Raw genomic sequence first — 26946 nt, 5'->3', positions numbered from 1 at the left:
CCTTTTTCAAAGCCAACTTGGGGCTTTTGAACTCTGAAAAGAGACTTCAGTATTCAAAAAAAAAAATGTTTTAAGCCTGCCTGGGCTCGAGGGGAATCTCTTCAAACACACCTATATTATCAGACGGCCAGACCGGAGAGAGGGAAAGTAAACATTCTTTTTTCTTTTTCTTATGATCGACACACTTGAACAGACAAGCTCCGAGTGTGAGGGGAGCTAGTTCTGACACCTGCATGTTTAAAATGTACCCACAGATTGACATCCACCTGCCCCCACCATCGACGGCTTTGTCCTTGCCTGTCCGTAATGTTGTGGTGTCATGACTGGAAGATGAGACAGTGTGTGTCACCCCCCCCCCCCCCCCGTGTGTTACATTGTAGACTCCAGATAGACAGACTTGCCTATGGACCAACAGCCCATTGAACCTTTTTCTTCCTCTGAAATGTAGTGTTGGTGTGTTCCCATAGACGTGGTATTTCAGGGTCTGTGATGGTCTATCCATGTATTTCGGGATAGGGGGAGGGGAGGGAGCTCTTTCGAGCCGTGTACCATTTCACACGCTTGCTTACAGGGCAGACGAGGTGTGGAGGGGCTGACAGGGTGGCTGACACCTCAATAAGCACTGCTCGGCTGAGCCCCCCCCAGACCAATTCAATACGCTGGCATCTCCCTCCAACTGAATGCATTCACACTTTTCCAATCCAAAACGAGTCTTCTCATGATAACACACCTGCCTTATTTCACTTTCCAGTTCACCTGGATTCATGCCAGCTCCATTGATTTGGGCTGGTGGCAAGTCATTGTCGTTCTGGACCCAGGGACCGATGTATGTTTGTTAGCCTTTAGCCAGAAGCTCATTTCTATTTGTATTGTTGCACTTAGGAAAGACCCTCTGTCTGGGCTCCTGTCACTCAGAACTAATAAAAAGAGGTAAGGGGGAGGAGAGTCGTTGCCATGTAACAGGATGTTTTCTCCAGCAGCAAGGGAATAAAACAAGCGGTGGATGCGTTTTCCATATGAAATACATCCTGTTAGAGAGCTGTCAGAGCCTGCTCACGCCTGCTATGGCGAGGAGATTCTCTTCATGTGCAGGGGCCTTACATTTCTGTAGAGTGAGACTGTATTTGTGTGAGAGGGATACAGGAGAATGAAAGAAATACTCAGATACTGTGTGTGCGTACAAGAGAAAGGGAGAGTGAGGAAGAGGAGGGAGAGAGCGAACAAAAACATGATCAATTAAATCTTAGAATCAGCTATTAAAGACTTCCAGTAACCACTGGATTCTCCAATTACATTGAATGAACTACAGGACAAAATACAAACCCTCCAACCCAAAAAGGCTTGTGGTGTTGACGGTATCCTAAATTAAATGATCAAATATACAGACCACAAATTCCAATTGGATATTCTTCAACTCTTTAACGTCATCCTCCACTCTTCTCAATATTTGGAACCAAGGACTAATCACCTCAAGTCACAAAAATTGAGACACATTTTACCCCAATAACGACCGTGGGATATGCGTCAACAGCAACCTTGAAAATCCTCTGCATTATCATTAACAGCAGGCTCCTCCTCAGTGAAAACAATATACTGAGCAAATATCAAGTTGGCTTTTTACCAAACTACTGTACGACAGACCACATATTCACCCTAATTGACAAGGAAACAAAAGCAAAGTCTTCTGCTTTGTTGATTTCCCAAAAGCTTTTCACTTCATTTCATATGGTCTGCTATATAAATGGACGGAAAGCGTGTTGGGGGTAACACATACAACATTACAAAATCCATGAACACAAACAAGTGTGCAGTTAAAATTGGCAAAAAACAGGGAGACTGATGCAGCTTGGCCCCACGCTCTTGGGCCCCACGCTCTTGGGCCCCACGCTCTTGGGCCCCACGCTCTTGGGCCCCACGCTCAACATGTATATCAACAAATTGGCCAGGGCATTACAACAGTCTGCAGCACCCGGCCTCACCCTACTAGAATCTGAAGTCAAATGTCTACTGTTTGCTGATGGTTTGTTGCTTCTGTCCCCAAACAAGGAGGGCCTACAGCAACACCTAGATCTGCATAGATTCTGCCAGACCCCGACAGGGAGTCTCAGTAAGACTAAAATAATGGCGTTACTAGGACCACACATACAAATTCCATCTAGACACAGTTGCCCTAGAGCACACACAAACTATACCTACCTCGGCCTAAACATCAGCGCTACAGGGAACTTCACAAAGCTGTGAACGATCTGAGAGACGAGGCAAGAAGGGCCTTCTACACCATCAAAAGGAACATCAAATTTGACATCCCAATTAGGATCCCAAAATACTTGAATCAGTTATAGAACCCATTGGCCTTTATGGTTGTGAGGTCTGGGGTCCGCTCACCGACCAAGAATCCACAAAATGGGACAAACACCAAATTGAGACTGCCTGCAGAATTCTGCAAAAATATCTTCTGTGTACAACGTGAAACACCAAATAATGCACGCAGAGCAGAATTAGGCCGATACCCGCTAATTATTCAAATCCAGAAAAGAGCCATTAACTTCTATAACCACTTAAAAGGAAGCGATTCCCAAACCTTCCATAACAAAGCCATCACCTACAGAGAGATGAACCTGGAGAAGAGTCTCCAAAGCAAGCTGGTCCTGGGGCTCTGTTCACAAACACAAACACACCCCACAGAGCCCCAGGACAGTAACACAATTAAACCCAACCAAATCATGAGAAAACAAAAAGATAATTACTTTTATTTATTTATGCAACCTTAATTTAACGAGGCGAGTCAGTTAATGACACATTGGAAAGAATTCACCAAAAAAACTGGAATGCTATTTGGCCCTAAACAGAGTTCACAGTGGCAGAATACCTGACCCACTGACTGACCCAAAATTAAGGACACTTTGACTATGTACAGACCCCGTGAGCATTGCTATTGAGAAAGGTCGCCGTAAGCAGACCTGGCTCTCAAGAGAAGACAGGCTATGTGCACACTGCCCACAAAATGAGGTGGAAGCTGAGTTGCACTTCCTAATCTTCCAAATGTATTACCATATTAGAGACCTATTTCCCTCAGATTACACAGACCTACAAAGAATGTGAAAACAAATCAAATTTGATACACTCCCATATCTACTGGGTGAAATACCACAGTGTGCATCACAGCAGCAAGATGTGTGACTTGTTGCCACAAGAAAAAGGTAACCAGTGAAGAACAAACTGTTGTAAATACAACCCATATTTGTTTATTTATTTTCCCTTTTGTTCTTGAACTATTTGCTTGTTGTTAAACTGTACATAGCCATACTATTCTGTGAGTAATGTTTACTGTTCATTTCTGACTGTTTATTTTACTTGTCTTTATCTACAGTTGAAGTCAGAAGTTTACATACACCTTAGCCAAATAGATTTAAACTCAGTTTTTCACAATTCCTGCCATTTAATCCTAGTAAAAATTCCCTGTCTTAGGTCAGTTAGGATCACCACTTTATTTTAAGAATGTGAATGTGAAATGTCAGAATAATAGTAGAGTGATTTACTTCAGCTTTTATTTCTTTCATCACATTCCCAGTGGGTCAGAAGTTTACATACACTCAGGTTTGTAGGTCTCCTTTCTTGCACACACTTTTTCAGTTTTGCCCACAAATTTTCTATAGGATTGAGGTCAGGGCTTTGTGATGACCACTCCAATACCTTGACTTTGTTGTCCTTAAGCAATTTTGCCACAACTTTGGAAGTATGCTTGGGGTCATTGTCCATTTGGAAGACCCATTTGCAACCAAGCTTTAACTTCCTGACTGATGTCTTGAGATGTTGCTTCAATATATCCACATAATTTTCCTTCTCATGATGCCATCTATTGTGAAGTGCACCAGTCCCTCCTGTAGCAAAGCACCCCCACAACATGATGCTGCCACCCCCGTGTTTCACGGTTGGGATGGTGTTCTTGGACTTGCAAGCCTCCCCCTTTTTCCTCCAAACATAACGATGGTCATTATGACCAAACAGTTCTATTTTTGTTTCATCAGACCAGAGGAAATTTCTCAAAAGTATGATTTTTTTCCCCACGTGCAGTTGCAAACAGTCTGGCATTTTTATGGCGGTTTTGGAGCAGTGGCTTCTTCCTTGCTGAGCGGCCTTTCAGGTTGTGTCGATATAGGACTTGTTTTACTGTGGATATAGATACTTTTGTACCCGTTTCCTCCAGCATCTTCACAAGGTCCTTTGCTGTTGATCTGGGATTGATTTGCACTTTTCGCACCAAAGTACATTCATCTCTAGGAGACAGAACGCGTCTCCTTCCTGAGCGGTATGACGGCTGCGTGGTCCCATGGTGTTTATACTTGCGTACTATTGTTTGTACCAATGAACGTGGTACCTTCAGGCGTTTGGAAATTGCTCCCAAGGATGAACCAGACTTGTGTAGGTCTATAACTTATTTTCTGAAGTCTTGGCACTGAGTTTGAAGATAGGCCTTGAAATACATCCACGGGTACACCTCCAATTGACTCAAATTATGTAAATTCGCCTATCATAAGCTTCTAAAGCCATGACACAATTTTCTGGAATTGTCCAAGCTGTTTAAAGGCACAGTCAACTTAGTGTATGTAAACTTCTGACCCACTGGAATTGTGATACAGTGAAGTAAGTGAAATTTATCTTTGTAAACAATTGTTGGAACAATTACTTGTGTCATGCACAAAGTAGATGTCCTAACCGACTTGCCAAAACTATAGTTTGTAAACAAGACATTTGTGGTGGTTGAAAAACGAGTTTGAATGACTCCAAGCTAAGTGTATATAAACTTCTGGCTTCAACTGTATGTCACCTGCTTTGGCAATGTAAACATATGTTTCCCATGCCAATAAAGCCTGTTGAATTAAATTGAGACGGAAAGATGGAGTGAGATGGAAAGGGAGGGAAGGAAGTGTATCCGTGTCCTCGTTTCACTGGGCTGCCCTGAACTCTGTGTGTGAGGGCCTCAGGGAGGGTGTCGGAATTCCTCCTCTCTCACTGCATGGCGCCCTCCTTACAATGATTGGAGCAGGCAGGCTGCGGAGGACTGTCAGCCTCCGAGAGGGATGGAGGGAGGTAGAGCGGGATGGGGGAGATAAGAAATGGTGGCGCCGAGTCTTATCAAATCACATTTTATGTGTCATATGCACCGAATACAACCGGCGTAGATCTTACCGTGAGCCCTTATCCCCCAATGCAGTTTTAAAGTAAGTATGAATTTACTAAATAAACTAAAGGAAAAATAACAAGGGGTACCGAGTCTGTGCAGGGGTACGTGTTAGTCGATGTAAAGTCACAATGCTTAGATAATAAACGGACTAGTAGTGTTTGTGAAGGAATGTGAAAGTGTGTGTGTGGCACCAATATGCATGTGTTTTGTGTGTGAGTGTGTTGGAGCGCCTGTGTAGTGTGTGTGAGTGTGTTGGAGCGCCAGTGTAGTGTGTGTTGGAGCGCCAGTGTAGTGTGTGTTGGAGCGCCAGTGTAGTGTGTGTTGGAGCGCCAGTGTAGTGTGTGTTGGAGCGCCAGTGTAGTGAGTGTGTTGGAGCGTCAGTGTAGTGTGTGTGTGAGTGAGTGTGTTGGAGCGTCAGTGTAGTGTGTGTGAGTGAGTGTGTTGGAGCGTCAGTGTAGTGTGTTGGAGCGTCAGTGTAGTGTGTTGGAGCGTCAGTGTAGTGTGTTGGAGCGTCAGTGTAGTGTGTGTGAGTGAGTGTGTTGGAGCGCCAGTGTAGTGTGTGTTGGAGCGCCAGTGTAGTGTGTGTTGGAGCGCCAGTGTAGTGAGTGTGTTGGAGCGTCAGTGTAGTGTGTGTGTGAGTGAGTGTGTTGGAGCGTCAGTGTAGTGTGTGTGTTGGAGCGTCAGTGTAGTGTGTTGGAGCGTCAGTGTAGTGTGTTGGAGCGTCAGTGTAGTGTGTGTGAGTGAGTGTGTTGGAGCGTCAGTGTAGTGTGTTGGAGCGTCAGTGTAGTGTGTGTGAGTGAGTGTGTTGGAGCGTCAGTGTAGTGTGTTGGAGCGTCAGTGTAGTGTGAGTGTGTTGGAGCGCCAGTGTAGCGTGTGTGTGTCAGTGTAGTATGCGTGAGTGTGTGTCAGTGTAGTATGCGTGAGTGTGTGTCAGTGTAGCGTGTGTGTGTGTGTCAGTGTAGCATGTGTGAGTGTGTTGGAGCATCAGTGTAGTATGCGTGAGTGTGTTGGAGCATCAGTGTAGCGTGTGTGTTGGAGCGTCAGTGTAGTGTGTGTGGTTAGAGTCCAGTCAGTACATGGAGCCTGTGTCAGACAGTCAGTGCAAAAAATAGTAATAGATAACGTTGTCAATGCTAATAGTCCATGTGATGAACTGTTCAGCAGTCGTATGGCCTGGTGGTAGAAGATGTTAAGGAGCCTATTGGTCACAGACTCTTGGTCCCAGTGCTGCTTGCTTGGCGGGAGCAGAGAGAACGGTCTATGACTTGGGTGGCTGGAGTCTTTGACAAGTTTTAGGGACTTCTCTGACACCGCCTAGTATAGAGATCCTGGATGGCAGGAAGCTCAGCCCCAGTGATGTACTGGCTCGTACGAACGACCTTCTAACTCCTTGTGGTCGGATGCTGAGAAGTTGCCGTACCAAGTGGTGATGCGACCAGTCAGGATGCTCATGTTGCAGCGGTATAACTTTTTGAGGATCCGAGGTCTGAGGTCCAAATCTTTTCAGTCTTCTGAAAGGGAAGAGGCGTTGTCGTGCACTCTTCAAGACTGTATTCATGTGTTTGGACCATGATAGGCCCTTAGTGATGGAAAGAAGGTTTTCCCAAAATGCTTAAATGAAAAGGAATCAGGTGCTCCACTGAGGGACTTGAAAATCACCAGAAAACATTCCTTACCCCAGGATACTTCAACTTGTGACTATCTGGGAGAAGGAAGAAAAAGGAGAGCTCTGTTGCTGTAGAAATCTGATTGTTTACTTGTGCCGTCTATGAATCTATTGGCTTATGTTTTGGCATGAATCTCCCTCATCAGAGACTTGAGTAGGAAAGACGTGTGAGGCACCCAGGACCTCTATCAGGCGGTGTAAAAAGAAGGCCCGGAACATCGTTATACTCCAGCCAACCAAGCCATAGACTGTTCTCTCTGCTTCCGCACGACAAGCTGCACCGGTGCATCAAGTCTGACACCAACAGGCTCCTGAACAGCTTCTATCCTCAAGCCATAAGGCTGTTAAATAGCTAACAGAATGGCTACATGGACGATCTGAGTGTTGGCCCTTGTATTTTACTTGTATTTTTCCCCCACAGTCACAGGACTGACACTCCAGCACACATAACATGCACACACACTTATACTGATTCTACGCACAAACTCCCGTGCAATCATAATTTACACTGCTGCTACTCTGTTGATCATATATCCTGATGCCTAGTCACCTTAACTCTATACACATCTACCTCCATCACTCCAGTATCACTGTCACCTTACCCCTATACATATCTACCTCCATCACTCCAGTGTCACTGTCACCTTCCCCCCCAATGCATATCTACCTCCATCACTCCAGTATCCCTGTCACCTTACCCCAATACATATCTACCTCCATCACTGTCACCTTCCCCCCTATACATATCTACCTCTATCACTCCAGTATCCCTGCACATTAGGTATTGGAACTGACCCTGTATATAGCTTGTTACTTTCTCCTGTTCTTATTTGTGTTTCTTGTCTGTTTTTGTTCTACCGTGTGTTAGTTTTGGTGCTACATTGATGTTAATTACTGTGTTGTCTGGTTTGGAGCTGGCAAGAAAGGCATTTCACTGTACTTGTGCATTAAAACTTGAAGCTATTATTGTGTGGAGGCCTTTGTGCGTTTACAGCGCGGTGTAGGCGGTGGAGGCCGCTGCGCGTCTACAGCGCGGTGGAAGCCGCTGCGCGTCTACAGCGCGGTGGAGGCCGCTGCGCGTCTACAGCGCGGTGGAGGCCGCTGCGCGTCTACAGCGCGGTGGAGGCCGCTGCGCGTCTACAGCGCGGTGGAGGCCGCTGCGCGTCTACAGCGCGGTGGAGGCCGCTGCGCGTCTACAGCGCGGTGGAGGCCGCTGCGCGTCTACAGCGCGGTGGAGGCCGCTGCGCGTCTACAGCGCGGTGGAGGTCGTCTACAGCGCGGTGGAGGCCGTCTACAGCGCGGTGGAGGCCGTCTACAGCGCGGTGGAGGCCGTTGTTTGTTGTTTGCATGTTTAATTATGTGCCAGTGTGTTGCTTGCCTTGCGCTCAGGTTTAGACAGACAGACAGAAGGCACACAGTGAGCCAGACAAGGTAAGACAACAGTGGCAGCTTGTTTCAGCTGTTGCAGTCATGTTGTTGCCCCCCCCCCCCCCCCCCCCCCCCCACAGCATACTTTCACACACATTCCCACTTCTCACACATTTTCATCTAGGGACATGCGATTGTGGTTATAGAATATTTCCTAGTACACACATGGATTTTGTTCCTTAAGGGCATGTGTAGTCTATGCAGGAATTAAGGGCATGTGTAGGCTATGCAGGAATTAAGGGCATGTGTAGTCTATGCAGGAATTAAGGGCATGTGTAGTCTATGCAGGAATTAAGGGCATGTGTAGGCTATGCAGGAATTAAGGGCATGTGTAGTCTATGCAGGAATTAAGGCCATGTGTAGTCTATGCAGGAATTAAGGCCATGTGTAGTCTATGCAGGAATTAAGGCCATGTGTGCAGGAAAGCGTTTAGACAATGATTTGGTATTCTAATCAATGTCTCCAGCTGTCAAGCTTTGCCTTGTCTGTTGCATACTGTAGACACACCCAGCAAGCCTTTTCAGGGGTCGCTGATCAGAGCCTCTATTGGAAGCTGATTCTCATTCTGCAGGTTGACTGGCGTCAGTGGAGAGCCCCAGCTGCACGCCATTATGTGATCTCCAGATAGACGTGTTGAACTAATCATCTGTCTGACGGTCAGTCAGAGCCGTCCAGGTGTTGGACAGATTAGTGGATGTGTTGTGCACCTGCTGGTCTGAGCTGGTGAAGTCGGTCGGTCACAGCCAGGCAGTGTTTATCTACCAATCAGAATGGGGGGCAGGGAAATCAGAGGGGAGGTAAAAAACAAACACATATTTTGGTCCTGCAGGCAGTTGTTGATCAAGTCAGCCCCATTCTCATAGAAGAAGAAGCATATTGTTCTTGGCTTGAACCCCATAAGTTCCTGTTTTATACATTTTGGTTGACTTGTACTTCCATTCATTAACGTCGGTAGAACGGTACCATGAACCTGTTCCACGGTGGAAGTGCAGCAGCCACCAGCTGGCTACAGAGTATGTAGTAATATGGTTAGGAACTCCAAACTGGCTCTCTCTGCCAGGAGAAGTGTGTGTGTGTGTGTGTGTGTGTGTGTTGACTGACAGTTATTCACCAGCTCATCATGCGGTAGACTGGGTGAATGGTTGTTACCATGGTGAATGACATCATGGCTCCCACGTCACATTTGTGTGTCTCACTGACTCCAATCCAACATCTGCTCTTCCCAACCCGGTGTTGTGAACACACACACACAGAAATGCACACATGCACATCCCTAGTGCCTACCTGTGTATCTTCTGTTTCAAGACTGTTAGATTTGTACCAAGAATCATGGCCTCTGATAGGATACAGGAACCATACGCATCTAGATACATGGCCAATGATAGGATACAGGAACGATACACATCTAGATACATGGCCTCTGATAGGATACAGGAACGATACACATCTAGATACATGGCCTCTGATAGGATACAGGAACGATACGCATCTAGATACATGGCCTCTGATAGGATACAGGAACGATACGCATCTAGATACATGGCCTCTGATAGGATACAGGAACCATACGCATCTAGATACATGGCCTCTGATAGGATACAGGAACGATACGCATCTAGATACATGTCCTCTGGTAGGATACAGGAACGATACACATCTAGATACATGGCCTCTGGATACATGGCCTACGTTTTAGTTTGAAATTATTAGAGGTTTATTTGAGGAAGGAATCGATGCGATTTGTGTTTGACTATTGGAAGGAAGCGGTCTGTGACAGCCTGGGATCGAACCTGGGTCTGTAGTGATGCATCAAGCACTGCAATGCAGTGCCTTAGACCGCTGTGCCATTCAGGAGGCCCCAACACATTCTTTCTGATTTTGTCTTGAATAAAGAACATTTTTGACTAAGTAAATCTACTCATGTTGTATGTGTGGTGGAATAACCGAAGGCAATCTACAGAAAATGTTGTAGCCTGATATTGTGAGAGGCTGCTGATGTATTGATTTGTGTAAGGTGTGGATAGGTGAAAGAAATATCAGGACAATTTCTCTCTCCAATGAATGTTTTATTAACTCTCTGAACGGAAGGCCTACACCGCTGTGGCATGAGTTACCTTTCCATCAAACCCACATCCAAACCAATCTCAGGCTGTGTTGGCTAACGCTGGAGGCCTAAAAGGATATCTCCATTTCATTTAGAACAAAACATTTTAGGATATTAAGAGTTGGTTATAGAAATAGCCTACCAACATAGGCCTAGGTCTTAACACAGCACTCGCTAGCGTCCTAACATCAGAAACATCCTGGAAATGTAAAACATTTAAAACACGTGGTCAACAGATGTGTTTTTTTTCTCTTCCAGATCTTTGAAAACCTCTAAATATTTATATCCAATTATAGAGTTGTCATAGCGGGAATACTGACCTAGACCTACAAATCCCAAATGTTGAACATGGGAATGCAGATGGAGGACTCCGTCCTTCTGTAGCACATTTAACATGGATTCGCTGGTGAAATACTGTAGCCTGTATTTTTAGTCTTTAATCAATGTTGATCAAAACCATTAAATACGCTATAGTGTAATGTTGATCAAAACCATTAAATAATCTATAGTGTAATGTTGATCAAAACCATTAAATAAGTTGGTTAAGTGTCCCGCTGACCAATGCACTTATTTCTCAGACATTTGAACCGGGTACTGATCCATATCGGTGAATCGTCACATCCCTAGTAGACCCCTGTAGACCCATTACAGTTTTATTGTAATACAGAGACGTTTGTGACCTTATGGCTGATTACTACTGGCAGATCACTACGTAGATCATTCATACATGTAAACCTGGTCACTGACGTCGCTGTGGGCAACAGATGTAGGGAGAGAACTCTCTCTTGCAGTATTTATGTGACGGGACACCTACACATGTCCTATGGTTTCCTTTCACGAGCCACGTGTGTGTAGTTGTGTTTACGTGTGTGTTTGTGCAGGGTAGGTCTTTATATAATGTATAGAGTCTGGTCTGTTGATAGGAACTACACAGATTGCTACATTCCAGGGGACTCATCCCAGGATCCGATGCGCTTTAGGCCCATGTGTGTCTGTGCATTGAGACCACGTGTATTCAGCACATCCACCTGGTATGGGCTGCCCTTTACCCTACATATCCCAACACTCCTCCTCTCAACAGCCCTTAGGACGTGTGCTGTTTAATTAGGTCCTCCCTCTCCTCCTCCCCTCCTCACATGTTAACATCCTCTCAGTTCTCCATTAGGCTTCCTGGCACAGGCCGAGCATAAACAGGCCGAGCATAAACAGGCCGACAGAACTGATAACATCTGCAGATGGGCTGCTAGCTCCGCCGCGATAAGCACCAGCAGCAGGCCTTCTCTTCCCAATAAGCCCTGACTGAAATGTGTTCGCACAGCCAGACAGACACAGAAATAGAAGGGTGAAGGGAGGGCATTGAAAGGGCTAGTAATATTATCCCTCAGGGTTTTATCTGTCTGTCCATCAACTGGCAAAGGGGTTTTGGGTGTTTCTGCTCTCTTTATCCGCTATCAGGATGGCCTGTTGAGCTGGCTGGAGGAGGCACCTCGTTCGGGTGGGGCTGGTGGAGGCCCCTCTTTGGGGTGGGGTGTGGCTGGTGGAGGCCCCTCATTGGGTTGGGGCTGGAGGAGGCTCCTCGTTGGGGTGGGGTGTGGCTGGTGGAGGCCCCTCATTGGGGTGTGGCTGGAGGTGGCTCCTCGTTCGGGTGTGGCTGATGGAGGCCCCTCATTGGGGTGGGGCTGGTGGAGGCCCCTCGTTGGGGTGGGGCTGGTGGAGGCCCCTCGTTGGGGTGGGGCTGGTGGAGGCCCCTCGTTGGGGTGGGGCTGGTGGAGGCCCCTCGTTGGGGTGGGGCTGGTGGAGGCCCCTCGTTGGGGTGGGGCTGGAGGAGGGGTAGTGGGGTTTGAAGAAGTGACAGTCGCTGAGAGACTTGGGGAAGAAGGAGAGCCTCAGACATTGGATGGCTCATGGTTTGAGTCGCTAGATCGCAGTGTCTTTGTTGACAGTGGTGTTGGATGTGATTGGCAGGTCCTTACCGGCGACATCAGTCTTCTCTTTTGAATCTCTCTGTCTCTCTCTGTCTCTCTCTGTCTCTCTCTGTCTCTCTCTGTCTCTCTCTCTCTCTCTGTCTCTCTCTGTCTCTCTCTGTCTCTCTCTGTCTGTGTCTCTGTCTCTCTCTGTCTGTGTCTCTGTCTGTGTCTCTGTCTCTGTCTCTGTCTCTGTCTCTCTCTGTCTCTCTCTGTCTCTCTCTGTCTCTCTCTGTCTCTCTCTGTCTCTCTCTGTCTCTCTCTGTCTCTCTCTGTCTCTCTCTCTGTCTCTCTCTCTGTCTCTCTCTCTGTCTCTCTCTCTGTCTCTCTCTCTGTCTCTCTCTCTGTCTCTCTCTCTGTCTGTCTCTCTGTCTGTCTCTCTCTCTGTCTCTCTCTCTGTCTCTCTCTCTGTCTCTCTCTCTGTCTCTCTCTCTGTCTCTCTCTCTGTCTCTCTCTCTGTCTCTCTCTCTGTCTCTCTCTCTGTCTCTCTCTCTGTCTCTCTCTCTGTCTCTCTCTGTGTCTCTCTCTGTGTCTCTCTCTCTGTCTCTCTCTCTGTCTCTCTCTCTCTCTGTCTCTCTCTGTCTCTCTCTCTGTCTCTGTCTCTGTCTCTCTCTCTGTCTCTGTGTGTGATAAGAAACAAGGCAAGAGAGAGTGAGAGGTTTGCAGTCTGCCCTGACAAAACATTTACCTGAGCTTTTGTAACGGGAGCAGCCACTCCCCGCGGCGCCACGGTCTCCCCTGGCAACAACCTCTGCGGGAAGGTCGGCACAAATGGGCCATGAATGAGCTAAGTTCAGAGGGATAAAATAAGACACTTTAACACGATTAAGGGACCTAATGTAATCAGCATTGTTTCAGATACAACTCAGTTATCTGTAATGAAACAGGCTTTTCCTCTAGAAACAGGGCATTACCTTAGCTGGTGACTGGCAGGAACCATGCAGGGCTGAACACACACAGACGCACACACACTCGCTCACTCCTCTTCATCCTCTTCAGGCATATCATCAACAAAAGACACAGATAAGCAGTATCAGGATCTGCATCCTATAATCCCAGCCTTGAAACATTTTAAATTGTTGATTTACATTTCATGAATACACAATACCTCGTCTCCAGTCTGTTGATTAGGACGCCCTGAAGCACATTTACATCAACCTGTCCGGGTATAAATTAAAGAAGTCAGCCGAGACCCCCCACTGAGACAGCACCGTGGCTCACACACAATATGGTTCCAAACTGGTGTTGACATGTTTTGTTTGTGTGGAGAAGGTGCTGTGTCCTGGTATTGACAGGTTTTGTTTGTGTGGAGAAGATGCTGTGTCCTGGTGTTGACAGGTTTTGTTTGTGTGGAGAAGGTGCTGTGTCGTCCTGGTATTGACAGGTTTTGTTTGTGTGGAGAAGGTGCTGTGTCCTGGTATTGACAGGTTTTGTTTGTGTGAAGGTGCTGTGTCCTGGTGTTGACACGTTTTGTTTGTGTGAAGGTGCTGTGTCCTGGTGTTGACACGTTTTGTTTGTGTGGAGAAGGTGCTGTGTCCTGGTATTGACAGGTTTTGTTTGTGTGGAGAAGGTGCTGTGTCCTGGTGTTGACATGTTTTGTTTGTGTGGAGAAGGTGCTGTGTCCTGGTATTGACAGGTTTTGTTTGTGTGGAGAAGGTGCTGTGTCCTGGTGTTGACATGTTTTGTTTGTGTGGAGAAGGTGCTGTGTCCTGGTGTTGACATGTTTTGTTTGTGTGGAGAAGGTGCTGTGTCCTGGTATTGACAGGTTTTGTTTGTGTGGTGCTGTGTCCTGGTATTGACAGGTTTTGTTTGTGTGGAGAAGGTGCTGTGTCCTGGTATTGACAGGTTTTGTTTGTGTGGAGAAGATGCTGTGTCCTGGTGTTGACAGCTTTTGTTTGTGTGGAGAAGGTGCTGTGTCCTGGTATTGACAGGTTTTGTTTGTGTGAAGGTGCTGTGTCCTGGTGTTGACACGTTTTGTTTGTGTGGAGAAGGTGCTGTGTCCTGGTGTTGACAGGTTATGTTTGTGTGGAGAAGGTGCTGTGTCCTGGTGTTGACAGGTTATGTTTGTGTGGAGAAGGTGCTGTGTCCTGGTATTGACAGGTTTTGTTTGTGTGGAGAAGGTGCTGTGTCCTGGTGTTGACAGGTTTTGTTTGTGTGAAGGTGCTGTGTCCTGGTGTTGACACGTTTTGTTTGTGTGGAGAAGGTGCTGTGTCCTGGTATTGACAGGTTTTGTTTGTGTGGAGAAGGTGCTGTGTCCTGGTGTTGACATGTTTTGTTTGTGTGGAGAAGGTGCTGTGTCCTGGTATTGACAGGTTTTGTTTGTGTGGAGAAGGTGCTGTGTCCTGGTGTTGACAGGTTTTGTTTGTGCGGATAAGGTGCTGTGTCCTGGTGTTGACAGGTTTTGTTTGTGTGGAGAAGGTGCTGTGTCCTGGTATTGACAGGTTTTGTTTGTGTAGTGCTGTGTCCTGGTATTGACAGGTTTTGTTTGTGTGGAGAAGGTGCTGTGTCCTGGTATTGACAGGTTTTGTTTGTGCGGAGAAGGTGCTGTGTCCTGGTGTTGACAGGTTTTGTTTGTGTGGAGAAGGTGCTGTGTCCTGGTATTGACAGGTTTTGTTTGTGTGAAGGTGCTGTGTCCTGGTATTGACAGGTTTTGTTTGTGTGGAGAAGGTGCTGTGTCCTGGTATTGCATTCCTTGCAGGACATAGATTGACAGGAGTAATTTTGTCTTGCGTGTCCTTGGCCAGGATGTAGTAGGCTGATGGTGTTGATAATATCAGGCCAGTAAGGAGAGGGAAGTAGCCTGATGGTGGAGATAATATCAGGCCAGTAAGGAGAGGGAAGTAGCCTGATGGTGGAGATAATATCAGGCCAGTAAGGAGAGGGAAGTAGCCTGATGGTGGAGATAATATCAGGCCAGTAAGGAGAGGGAAGTAGCCTGATGGTGGAGATAATATCAGGCCAGTAAGGAGAGGGAAGTAGCCTGATGGTGGAGATAATATCAGGCCAGTAAGGAGAGGGAAGTAGTCTGATGGTGTAGATAATATCAGGCCAGTAAGGAGAGGGAAGTAGCCTGATGGTGGAGATAATATCAGGCCAGTAAGGAGAGGGAAGTAGCCTGATGGTGGAGATAATATCAGGCCAGTAAGGAGAGGGAAGTAGCCTGATGGTGGAGATAATATCAGGCCAGTAAGGAGAGGGAAGTAGCCTGATGGTGGAGATAATATCAGGCCAGTAAGGAGAGGGAAGTAGCCTGATGGTGGAGATAATATCAGGCCAGTAAGGAGAGGGAAGTAGTCTGATGGTGTAGATAATATCAGGCCAGTAAGGAGAGGGAAGTAGCCTGATGGTGGAGATAATATCAGGCCAGTAAGGAGAGGGAAGTAGCTATGTAGTGTAGATAATATCAGGCCAGTAAGGAGAGGGAAGTAGTCTGATGGTGTAGATAATATCAGGCCAGTAAGGAGATGGAAGTAGCCTGATGGTGTAGATAATATCAGGCCAGTAAGGAGAGGGAAGTGGCCTGATGGTGTAGATAATATCAGGCCAGTAAGGAGAGGGAAGTAGCCTGATGGTGGAGATAATATCAGGCCAGTAAGGAGAGGGAAGTAGCCTGATGGTGTAGATAATATCAGGCCAGTAAGGAGAGGGAAGTAGTCTGATGGTGTAGATAATATCAGGCCAGTAAGGAGAGGGAAGTAGCCTGATGGTGTTGATAATATCAGGCCAGTAAGGAGAAGGAAGTAGCCTGATGGTGTAGATAATATCAGGCCAGTAAGGAGAGGGAAGTAGTCTGATGGTGTAGATAATATCAGGCCAGTAAGGAGAGGGAAGTGGCCTGATGGTGGAGATAATATCAGGCCAGTAAGGAGAGGGAAGTAGCCTGATGGTGGAGATAATATCAGGCCAGTAAGGAGAGGGAAGTAGCCTGATGGTGGAGATAATATCAGGCCAGTAAGGAGAGGGAAGTAGCCTGATGGTAGAGATAATATCAGGCCAGTAAGGAGAGGGAAGTAGTCTGATGGTGGAGATAATATCAGGCCAGTAAGGAGAGGGAAGTAGCTATGTAGTGTAGATAATATCAGGCCAGTAAGGAGAGGGAAGTAGTCTGATGGTGTAGATAATATCAGGCCAGTAAGGAGAGGGAAGTAGCCTGATGGTGTAGATAATATCAGGCCAGTAAGGAGAGGGAAGTAGCCTGATGGTGTAGATAATATCAGGCCAGTAAGGAGAGGGAAGTGGCCTGATGGTGGAGATAATATCAGGCCAGTAAGGAGAGGGAAGTAGCCTGATGGTGTAGATAATATCAGGCCAGTAAGGAGAGGGAAGTAGTCTGATGGTGTAGATAATATCAGGCCAGTAAGGAGAGGGAAGTAGCCTGATGGTGTAGATAATATCAGGCCAGTAAGGAGAGGGAAGTGGCCTGATGGTGTAGATAATATCAGGCCAGTAAGGAGAGGGAAGTAGCCTGATGGTGGAGATAATATCAGGCCAGTAAGGAGAGGGAAGTAGCCTGATGGTGTAGATAATATCAGGCCAGTAAGGAGAGGGAAGTAGTCTGATGGTGTAGATAATATCAGGCCAGTAAGGAGAGGGAAGTAGCCTGATGGTGTTGATAATATCAGGCCAGTAAGGAGAGGGAAGTAGCCTGATGGTGTAGATAATATCAGGCCAGTAAGGAGAGGGAAGTCGTCTGATGGTGTAGATAATATCAGGCCAGTAAGGAGAGGGAAGTGGCCTGATGGTGGAGATAATATCAGGCCAGTAAGGAGAGGGAAGTAGCCTGATGGTGGAGATAATATCAGGCCAGTAAGGAGAGGGAAGTAGTCTGATGGTGGAGATAATATCAGGCCAGTAAGGAGAGGGAAGTAGCCTGATGGTGGAGATAATATCAGGCCAGTAAGGAGAGGGAAGTTTTTTATTTTTTTATTTCACCTTTATTTAACCAGGTAGGCTAGTTGAGAACAATGTTGGCCGAGGTTGGAGTAGCCAGGCGGAAGGCATGGCCAGCCGTTGAGAAATGCTTGTTGAAGTTTTCGATAATCATGGATTTATCGGTGGTGACCGTGTTACCTAGCCTCAGTGCAGTGGGCAGCTGGGAGGAGGTGCTCTTGTTCTCCATGGACTTCAGTGTCCCAGAACTTTTTGGAGTTGGAGCTACAGGATGCAAACTTCTGCCTGAAGAAGTTGGCTTTAGCTTTCCTGACTGACTGTGTGTATTGGTTCCTGACTTCCCTGAACAGTTGCATATCGCGGGGACTATTCGATGTTAGTGCAGTCCGCCACAGGATGTTTTTGTGCTGGTCGAGGGCAGTCAGGTCTGGAGTGAACCAGGGGCTATATCTGTTCTTAGTTCTGCATTTTTTGAACGGAGCATGCTTATCTAAAATGGTGGTAGCCTGATGGTGGAGATAATATCAGGCCAGTAAGGAGAGGGAAGTAGCCTGATGGTAGAGATAATATCAGGCCAGGGAGGTAGCCTGATGGTGGAGATAATATCAGGCCAGGGAAGTAGCCTGATGGTGGAGATAATATCAGGCCAGTAAGGAGAGGGAAGTAGCTATGTAGTGTAGATAATATCAGGCCAGTAAGGAGAGGGAAGTAGCCTGATGGTGTAGATAATATCATGCCAGTAGGGAGAGGGAAGTAGCCTGATGGTGGAGATAATATCAGGCCAGGGAAGTAGCCTGATGGTGGAGATAATATCAGGCCAGTAAGGAGAGGGAAGTAGCTATGTAGTGTAGATAATATCAGGCCAGTAAGGAGAGGGAAGTAGCCTGATGGTGGAGATAATATCAGGCCAGTAAGGAGAGGGAAGTAGCCTGATGGTGGAGATAATATCAGGCCAGTAAGGAGAGGGAAGTAGCCTGATGGTGGAGATAATATCAGGCAGGGTGACAGGCAGTTTTGTAGTCCGATTAAAAACTGACCACTCCCAAGTTCCAACTTCGGCAGACAAAGAATTTGAAATCATAACGTTAAATGTACATTTTCAGTGAAAATCACTACAATATATTGTAGCACTATCTATTTACTTCCTTCTCCCTCCTGCGGAAAGCGAAGGACACTGTGTTCCATGTTGTTGTCTGCTTCCCATTGAGTAGTGTAGACATTTTCATTATATTTTCGTCATTTAGCAGACACTCTTATCCAGAGCGACTTACAGGAGCAGTTAGGTTTAAGTGCTTTGCTCAAGGGCACATCTACAGATTTTTCACCTAGTCTGATCGGGGATTTGAACCAGCAACCTTTCGGTTACTGACCCAGCGCTCTTAACCGCTAGGCTACCTGTATTATGCATCATGGTGACATCCAGATGGTAACTACCAAAATTACAAGTTATTACTCATGTAGGCTCCCATCCTGCCCCAAATAAAATCAAGTGGGGATGGTACAAATTGGAGATGGTGGGCGACCAATACTCCAAGTTATTTCTCCCTCACCCATAGACTTTAACATCACTTTGTTTTACCAGTTTTAACTAGCACCATGCTGCTGCTGTGATCTAGCCTGCGTAAAGTAGCTGGGAAGGACTCATCAGGACGTCTGACTGAACCCAATCCATTCGTCTCCACACTCGACTCTCAGCTGTGCGACTTACGTCATCCGTTTGGACACCAGGCGTGTCCGTATAGCCTCTCCTCGTTGGCCAATACATTTATGGTTATTTCTTCTGCTCAGGCATCTGTTCGGGACACCCCATCTAGATGTATGGGTGAATAGATTGCCGTCTTCAATTGGAGCATGTAGAAATATAAGTTATTTTCCCCCACACATTATGTTATGGTACCTTTTAATGAGGTTAGTGTTTAATACCTTTTCATTGTAAAACCACATGTGTTATTAAAACCACTATAATCATTTCAAATGACAAATTCTACACGCCAGCCAATTCTCACATTATCTTCACACAACGTGTGTGTGTGATGTTCCCATGGCAACCGTCCTGTCCCTTTTCACCATCCGCAACATTTCTCTCAAAACAATTTATCTTTGTGCCATGCACCCTGCTGCGCCTCCTCCCACGGGCCCCCAGCAGGCACTGACAGGCTACCAGTGTGCCAACCAACCAACCAACCAGTGTGCCAACCAACCAGTGTGCCAACTAACCAACCAGTGTGCCAACCAACCAACCAGTGTGCCAACCAACCAACCAACCAGTGTGCCAACCAACCAACCAACCAGTGTGCCAACCAACCAACCAACCAGTGTGCCAACCAACCAACCAGCCAGTGTGCCAACCAACCAGCCAGTGTGCCAACCAACCAGCCAGTGTGCCAACCAACCATCCAACCAGTGTGCCAACCAACCATCCAACCAGTGTGCCAACCAACCATCCAACCAGTGTGCCAACCAACCATCCAACCAGTGTGCCAGCCAACCAGCTTTTGTGCCAACCAACCAGCTTTTGTGCCAACCAACCAGCCAGTGTGCCAGCCAACCAACCAGTGTGCCAGGGCAGTAGATTGATACATGGTCCTGTTATGTGCCACTGTCAGCTGTTGTCTAGACCGGATTGATCAAGTTGGATTTATCTTAAACAACTGTTATTCAGCCTATAGTGGAAATTCTAAGCAATGTTGCCCATCAAAGGAGCTCTGTGTGGTAAATTAGGCGTCATGCTAACTGTTTCTACGTTACGTCTCGCACTGACCCAGCAAGCCTGATTTATGTCTAAATTAATTTTCCTGAGCCCTTTGGTATGAACACTTCTCTGAAGACTCAGAGGCTTTGTAAACACGATGTGACTCTCCGCTTAGAAGCTCCTATTCTGAGACTCAAGGCAGCTGGGCCTCTGGCCCAACACGCCACACACGTGCACACCCTAACACAGCCCTCCTAAATGTTTATGAACTTGACGTAGCTCCAACATCTGGGCAGCACCTGAAGCGGTTTAACGGCTCACTTAGTCTCTTGTCCCAGGGAGATATTTCTAACAGCAGCTATGTGAAGACGCCATTGATTTCTGGCCACCTGCACACAAGCCAGGTTGTTCCTGTCAACCCCTCTGGTGAGAAGCGTTCTCAACTTGACGGTGCGCAAACTCTATATGTTAATTTAGGGCTGTGGTTTGTGTACAGTGACCAGTCCGACTTCCTCAAATTCAATCCAAATGGTTGAATGGGTGTCATTGTCTTTCAGTCTGTTTGGTATTCAGTCAGAATGTGTGATCGTCATCTGACCTGAAATACCATGGTTGTCTTATGGTTGTCTGGTATTTTCTCAGGGCTGAGATTGGTTACAGGCCCAGAGTGTACTCTTTCTTGTCACTGTCAGCACCCTGAATTGGTATTTCCAGTCCAATAGATAAAATAACTACCCCGTCTGAAGCTGCCTCTCCTCCACAGTGTCAGCCATCCATCTTCTGTCTCTTACTTATGGAGTGTTCAGTCTATAGAAGTGTTGTGATGTGTGACGGCTCTCATGTTTTTAGGACTGAACTGACACAGTCAGGAAAAACAACCTGTTTGTGCTTCTATAGGTTTTAATGGGTTGATGCCAGCTGTATGATTGGTGTATGGCCTTTCTCATTCTTCAATATCCCCCTTTTCATAGGGTATCAGTAGAGGCCATTTTTGTTTCCTCTGTCAATTTGTGTATGTAGGCTAGCATTGTGTTAGTGTTTTGTATCTGAGCTGTCACAATCACACCTGTCGCCTCACGCTTGTAAAAGACACTTGCAGGTGGATACAATTAACCTCTCCTCTACACACGTACAATAATAGCCTTGTGTGTTTTAGTAGGGGTTCTCTGTCGATTCCGTGTCAGGCTTGATGCCAATTACCCTGTCTAGATAACATTGGTGTAATGTCGCTAGATTGGCATCACAAGACATGGTGTTGCATCTTCATGTATGACGCTTTCGAAATCCCTTCCACTTTTTTTTTTAACAAGATAAATCTGTCGTGAAGATGCTGCCAGACTGTTCATCGCATAATGTTCTCAATGGGACAGTTTGTCAGGTGTTTGTGTAGTATGACAAAGTACCTCAGCTGCTACTTTATTAGATTAATTCAGTGTTTTCACTGGTCATAAGACACTGTCCAGAACAGCCCCCTCTCAGAGAGGATGTTGGTTCTGTTCCTCTTGCTGGCTGCACTGAGAACTGGTTACGGAGGAGCCCCAAGAAAACAGCTTTTCAGGATGCGGTAGATTTCCTTTAGATATACTGTGCCTTCGGAAGTATTTAGACCACAGAACCTTTTCCACTTTTTGTTACGTTACAGCCTTATTCTAAAATGTATTAAATCGTTTATTTCCCCTCATCAATCTACACACAATGCCCCATAATGACAAAGCAAAAAACTGATATCACATTTAAGCATTCAGTATTCAGACCCATTTAAGAATGATGGAGGTAACTGTGTTCTTGGTCCTTCAATGCTGCAGAAATGTTTTGGTACTCTTCCCCAGATCTGTGCCTCGACACAATCCTGTCTCGGAGCTCTAGGGACAATTCCTTTGACCTCATGGCTTGGTTTTTGCTGTCAACTGTGGGACCTTATATAGACAGGTGTCTGCCTTTACAAATAATGTCCAATCAATTGTGTTTATCACAGGTGGACTCCAATCAAGTTGTAGAAACATTCCAAGGATGATCAATGGATACAGGATGTTCAACTTTGAGTCTCAGAGCAAAGGGTCTGAATACTTATGTAAATAAGCTATTTCTGTTTTTTTTTTAAATAAATCAAACATTTCTAACCTATTTTTGCTTTGTCATTATGGGATATGGTGTGTAGATTGCCAAGGATAAGTATTTATTGAATCCATTTTAGAATAGGGCTGCAACGTAACAAAATGTGGTAATTGTCAAGGGGTCTAAATACTTTCCTAAGGTACTGCAGGTGGTATATTTCCCTCACTGCCTTTTTTCACTTTTCTAACAGAATTGGGTAGGTGAACGAGTTTCTACCAATGTCTTCAGCCATTCAATGATGTCAGACCTGTAATTCATTTGTGATTGGAAGGATGCATTTGTTTACAAACCAAGCTGGTGTATACAGCATCTCTTCCTCATGCGGATGCTAGCCAGGCAAGCACGTAGCTGTCTTCATCTCCCTACTGTATAAAGTATTCATCGTCCTGTGTTGGAGTCATGCAATATGCACCGCCTCTTAAGGCTCTGAACTCACCAGTGAACTGGGTCACATCAGACACACACTTTTAGTGCTATTCAGTATCCTTGGGACGTCACTACCTGAAACCTTAACCCTTACCTATCCCTACCTTTAACCATTTTAAATGTCAACGTCAATGTGGGGACATCAGTGTGACGTCCCAAGGACCCTGTCTAGCATGGCCCACACACGCGGCTCGGCTCTCGTCTCCTTAACTCCTCATTTAATAGAGAAAAACACTGGAACAAAATGGCCGCCTTTGATTCGGAGGGAGACTGCTGTGTTTGGATTTACGTAACAAGGCAATGAATGTTTGACAGCCAAAGCAGGGGGAAATGTGAGCGATTGTCTTGCGGAACGGTCGCTGGTTATTTATATTGCCCGGGAAGATGATTCCTCCCCCTTTTCCTGGTCATGTGAGCCCTGACCTCCCACTGAGCGCCATTGGTGTTTCCTACCAACCCAGAGGTTCTGAGGTACAGTACTGTCACTTTCCCAGGGACAGATTGATTTTCTCATACCATTGGTGTTTCCTACCAACCCAGAGGTTCTGAGGTACAGTACTGTCACTTTCCCAGGGACAGATTTATTTTCTCATACCATTGCTTAACAGCTTCTGTAAATTCTTCCCCAGCCGTGTTTCTCCGACACTTTGTAAACAGCCACAAAATGGATGAAAACATGAGTCTATCTGCTGCTTGTGATTGTGTGAATCAGTGTTTTAAAAACTGCCTCCCTGCCTCCTCCTCGGGCCTTTAAAGAACTCATCGTTGAGAGACTGACTGAGTCGTTGTAACAGAGGAAGGATTGTGAACCTTCTCAGCGACGTCCTAAAACCTTGAATAAGTGAATTAATGACCTCTTATACGGCAATATGGCCTCAAGGGATCATGGCTGGGATTGTCTACGGACCATAGAATTTAAGAAACAATAGGCTATGGATGCCTAGATGCCATTTTAAATACAAAGGCAAATATCCCTGCAGCATGCAAAAATGTACGTGACACGACACCATATCCCACACATGGCATATTATCCCCATTATCAGCATGATGCTGCCTCTTCAATATCACTCAGTCTGGCACAGAGAAACGTCTGATCGATCACATGTCTTCACACTGGGTAGGGTGTTGACAATATCCCCCACAGTGACCAGGGTCATCCTATCAAATCACGGCTTGATGCTCTGAACCGGCGGACTCTGTCTCACTCTGTGTTCCCCGGTGGAATTGATCAAGCGTCCGACCAATAAGAATGATTGTTCTGTTGGTGTTTTCAGCCAGTGTGTGAGAGTGTACCTGAGAGAAGGGGCATGCTATGGGGTGGTAGCACCAGTACGGTTGTCACAAGTCACTGAATTGAGGCTTCATTAGGGGTCTTGATTTCAATGGCACGTTTCCTGTAAAAACTATTTTATTTATTATTTTAAGTTTGAATTATTAAGGAACAGACTCTCTCAAAATGTTCATCTGTGTTCCAGTGCCTCGGTGCATTCTTCTCCCTGCCCCGTCCACACCACTGTTACAAACACTGGCCAGCTATTGCTCTTGGATGATTGGCATTGACAGGACCGGACAGGGAGATGGATATAACACCAGTCAGAGAACCAGTCCTGCGCTGCTGAAACTCAATAGCCGTGTATGAGGTACAGACTTACAAACGGTGGGCAATTCCCAAAAACCTTTTTTTCTTCTGCCCCCCTCATTTGGAGAAAGAAAGTTGATCTTAACGGGCTGGAAAAACAGGCATGACTAACTCTCCAGGAATGTCTCCTGGTCAAAAGGAGAACGGCAGCTATTTTCTGCCGTAAAGAGACTAATTCTGTTGAATTTCGTTGGAGAGATTCCTAAAGCTGTGTGTGTGTGTGTGTGTGTGTGCTTCTAAAAAGTCTAATTCTGTTGAATCGAGTATACAAAATCCCTAAAGCCTGCATATTCCGTTAAGCTCTCTTTACTGATTCTAGACCTGCTTTCAATTAAAATGGTAGGAGCCACATTGTGTGATGCTCAGTTTGTTCAGAGTTGGGGAGATCCTCTGTCTTTTCACGGGTATCGTCCTTAAAGCAGACACCGTGCTGTTTCACTAATCTCCAGAATGATCATTACTTTTCTACCAACAAATGCAGGTAATGTAGGTTTTTAGATCAGGGAATGACGCAAGATTAAGCAGATTTCTTAGTCATCTTCCCTGGTAGTTTGACTTGAGCTCCAAAAATGACATTTGCTAAGTATGTGGTTCGCAGTCTGAGTGGAATAGGTTATTTTAATTGCAGCTCCGTACACTACAGACCTACAGGGGAAGCTGCCCTGCATTTGCACTGCATATCAAACACTTAAAACTCTGTTGCTCTGAGTTGATATGGGCCTATCTCACCACTCAGTGTTAATAAGAGTAAAGATCGGCGGCACGGCAGTGATAGATACCGTCTGGCAGGAGGCGGGAAAATCAGGAGCCACCCTGTCGATTAAATGGGAGAATTGTGATTAATTTAGTGTTAGCTTTAGAATCTCCTGTCTATCTCACACACACACACACAGGCAACAGAAAAGGGAGGCCACCACTGTGGCAACAGGAAAGGGAGGCCACCACTGTGGCAACAGGAAAGGGAGGCCACCACTGTGGCAACAGGAAAGGGAGGCCTCCACTGTGGCAACAGGAAAGGGAGGCCACCACTGTGGCAACAGGAAAGGGAGGCCACCACTGTGGCAACAGGAAAGGGAGGCCACCACTGTGGCAACAGGAAAGGGAGGCCACCACTGTAGCTCCAGGGCCTAAATACAAAGTGAAGAGCATGGAGAAGGTGCTCAGGGCACTGGTCAGTCAGTCATCCAGCCAGTCATCCAGCCAGTCAGCCAGGCTGATAAAGTACACTCCCACCTGTGTGTGAGGTTGGGTATTGTGATAGTGTCTCCTTTCGTTTCCATTAAATGGACAATATAGTACAGGTTCTGTTCTTTCCCTCCCTCTGTTGACGTTCCGTCCTAACTAACCCCAGTTTCCTCCCTATTTTCCAACATAGCTATTTAATGACGTCCCTGGGGTCCTCGGCAGCTGTGAGGCCTGGGGCGGCCATGTATATGCCAGGCTATATACATCCCACATCTGGAGGCAGGTCACCTTTCAGGCATTGTTTTCAAGGTTGTATTTGAATGTCTAGAATGTCCTGTACCGAACACAGTGCTGCATTTCCAGATCAGAATCTCCTCGAGAGGCAGACATATAGGATGGATCCTCTGTCACTGCAGCCACATCAACTCAGAGGCCTTTGAGGTTCTATGTGGACTTTTACTGTGAATGTGTAGTGGAGAAATCTGCAGTGTTTGTCTTTGTCTGTCTTATACAGTATTACAGAGCGCATAGAAACCAGGCTGTTTTGTGTATGTATGACGACACCACTATGGAGGTGTTTGTTTGTGTGTTGCTGCTTCATCTCTCACACCAACAGTTAGAAGCGATGTGGTGCTGAGTGGAGACGGGGTCTCAGCGGTTCCCGGGGGTCTCGGCTCTCAGCCTTCTCTGAAGTGGGATATATTCCAGAGCTGTCACTCTCTCACCTCCCTCACCTTCCTCACCCCAACCCCCTGAGAGGGGAGCCCAAAGCCTGTAAAGAGAGAGAGACACACATACGCACGCAAGTGCACACACACACACAGCTTCAACACTTCTTCCTGTCTACGGACACACAGCTTCAACCGAGCCAGAACAAACAACAACCACTGACTCCGCATCGCCAGGGAAACAGCCCGGCCAACCAGAACATTCACACAGGCCACCATCACATTAACAGGCCTCACATTGAATTCTTCCCCCATTTTGTGTGTGTGTGTGTGTGTGTGTGTGTGTGTGTGTGTGTGTGTGTGTGTGTGTGTGTGTGTGTGTGTGTGTGTGTGTGTGTGTGTGTGTGTGTGTGTGTGTGTGTGTGTGTGTGTGTGTGTGTGTGTGTGTGTGTGTGTGTGTGTGTGTGTGAGAGAAGTGGCCCAATGTTTTTAAAGACCAGATCGTTTAACTTCTATATTATAGTATACTTGCACCGTATTTCCATTTCGGTCAGGGTTTCTTTGAAACTAAAATGTTGTTGCCGTGTGGTTTCTTGACGCCGCTCGGCATAGACCGAGGTTTCAGATCAATGGCTTTAAACGCGGGAAATAATTATCACAGATGAAAGTAGGGAGAGGAACACAAACAGCCTGTGGATTCAGCTTTTTAATTAGTGTTGCGAAATCTTTTCTCACTACAGCAAATGAGCTTCCCTGGGTTCTGGAGCGTTCTGTCAGGGATACATGCATTACTTTACACCAACGTGGATCACAGCCAGGAGTAGTTCAGGCTGGGGTTATTACCTCTTACACATGGATTAGGAATGGATCGGATTTTGAAAAATGTATTTCTGTCCCATTTCTGTCTGATTTGAGACCAGGCCCACTCGTACACAGATACGTAGGCATATTTCCTGATGAAACACATGAAACTGGTTGTACAGC

General features: G+C 46.3%; 1 protein-coding gene across 16 annotated transcripts in view; it reads left to right on the top strand.

The window, feature by feature from the left end:
* The window catches only part of LOC139384372 (neogenin 1a), a 215625-nt gene that overhangs the window by 84891 nt on the left and 103788 nt on the right, over nt 1–26946 (top strand). The window lies entirely within an intron of this gene.

The sequence above is a fragment of the Oncorhynchus clarkii genome, chromosome 26, assembly GCF_045791955.1.
Source record: "Oncorhynchus clarkii lewisi isolate Uvic-CL-2024 chromosome 26, UVic_Ocla_1.0, whole genome shotgun sequence".
Taxonomy (NCBI): Eukaryota; Metazoa; Chordata; class Actinopteri; order Salmoniformes; family Salmonidae; genus Oncorhynchus; species Oncorhynchus clarkii.
Note: the sequence above shows the minus strand (reverse complement) of the source record. Positions and strands in the feature narration are given on the sequence as shown.